Here is a 2012-nt window from a genome sequence, read left to right on the forward strand (position 1 = left end):
CTTAAAATTACTAATATTATATGTATACTACTTCTAGTATTAAGAGAATAATATTAGAGATTCATGTAAGTTTTCTTTCATATTAGTTCTTCACAAGATCTAGAGAAAATGTAGAGAAATTATCAATATAATTATTTTGTAAGAATGAATAATGAACTACACTCCTTGAGTGTGTTATGGAGGCCACCGAATTTGGCCTCATAAGGGAGAGGATTTTATCTTCTCAAAATCCCTTTTACTCTTATCCAAGTATGGGGTAGGGTGTTTTCTTGTTTTATGCAAAAGGCACATCATTATGTCCTTAAGCATGCTTATTAAAATAATTGATAAAACAACACCCACTATCACCTCCTTTATTTCGGTTTTACGTCATCATAGGTGACCTCCATTTTAACTTTATTTGTCAATTGTCAATTTGTGTAGTGTGACATATTGGGCATGTTACTTGACATGTTGTTTAATAATGCATTTTTAACACATTAAAAATCATTATATAAATAAAATAAATCACATACAAAAATTAACTAGTAATTCACAATTACCATTTCTTAAAATGGATATATAATTATAAATCACAACTACTTGTATTTATAATAAACAATTCATTCTTATTTCAATTGTTTCAAAAACAATAAATAAACCTTAAGTAATAAAACAATTTAATTACTTAGAACGAATCTTATTTAATCGAATTACAATAAGATACGTATTATTACTCACAAAATCATTTGTTCAATTTTAAGGAATTAATTAACTTGCATCGTCATACAATTATTTAATTAATAAATTAAGAATGTTTCCTTAGAGGTATGACCTTAAGGGATCAACTAATCACCACTGTCACACGATAGTAATGTCAAACTCTAGTCAGCCAATCATTACCGATTAATGTGGATCAGTTGACAATAAAATACTACTATCCCTTGTGTATTCTTAATATGAGATTTAAACATGTGATTGCATTATTGTCGAGGACTCATACTCCAACATTGCTTGGTAAATTCAATTACGGCATCATCCCAGGTTGCGATCTTCTTGTGGTCTAGGGATTAAAACCACTGTTTAGGAATTGTATCAGGAGATGAAGGAAAGATCCTTAAGAACATCTCAGCTTTGATGACCTTGATGGACATGTAGTCTTTGAAGGCGCGAATGTGGTTTAAAGGGTTCTCATACCCCTTGAACATCGGAATGTCAGTCATGTTGAAATTAGTAGGTAACTGGGTATTCACCACCTCATACTTCCGAGTATTCTCTCTATAGATGTAATCCCCTTTAAGGTATATAAGTTTCTCTTCCAGATAGCAAACACGTTTTTCAGCTTCGTTAAGCACAGGGGGAGGATTGACTTCCGGGGAAGCCACATGTTCAGGCTTCAGGATCGTCACGTAGTGGTATATCAGGAATAAGGCCCTCCGCATAAGGAAGTCGGGATTCTACCGCAACGATGTGGTCTTCAATTGTTTGGAGGCAGGTGTAACACCCCCATACTCCAAGTGCCTTACCAGGACCACTTAAGGCATGAAAATGCTACCACCTCGGTTACCCGAGGTAATGTATATCAAATAGACAATAAAGAAACATACTTTAATAAATGAATTTAAAGTGATACATGTCCAAAACCAAAACCATTAAATAAAATACAATTGTTCCTAAAAATTTTAATCCAAATAATGTAAACGAATGTTTAACACACAGAGGAAGACTTCTAGACATCTCGTGGCAACTGAACCTAGCTATACCATGCGCATCATCTCATACCTGCTCAAGAACTGCTCACCATCCCCGAATGGATCACCACAGTTTTCAAAACATTTAAACCGGGGTCAGTTACTGTTTACATAAAACAATACAACAAAAGCAATACAACAATCATTCAATCTCCATCATAACTCCACACACTTGACTACACACTAAAGTGTGTAGTCCTACCAGAATACCCAATGCAACAAATATTCCACACCGCCAGTAGGGGACCGCAATCGTTCCCACCTAAGCCCCGCTCATCTCAT

Source organism: Silene latifolia, chromosome Y, assembly GCF_048544455.1.
Source record: "Silene latifolia isolate original U9 population chromosome Y, ASM4854445v1, whole genome shotgun sequence".
NCBI lineage: Eukaryota > Viridiplantae > Streptophyta > Magnoliopsida > Caryophyllales > Caryophyllaceae > Silene > Silene latifolia.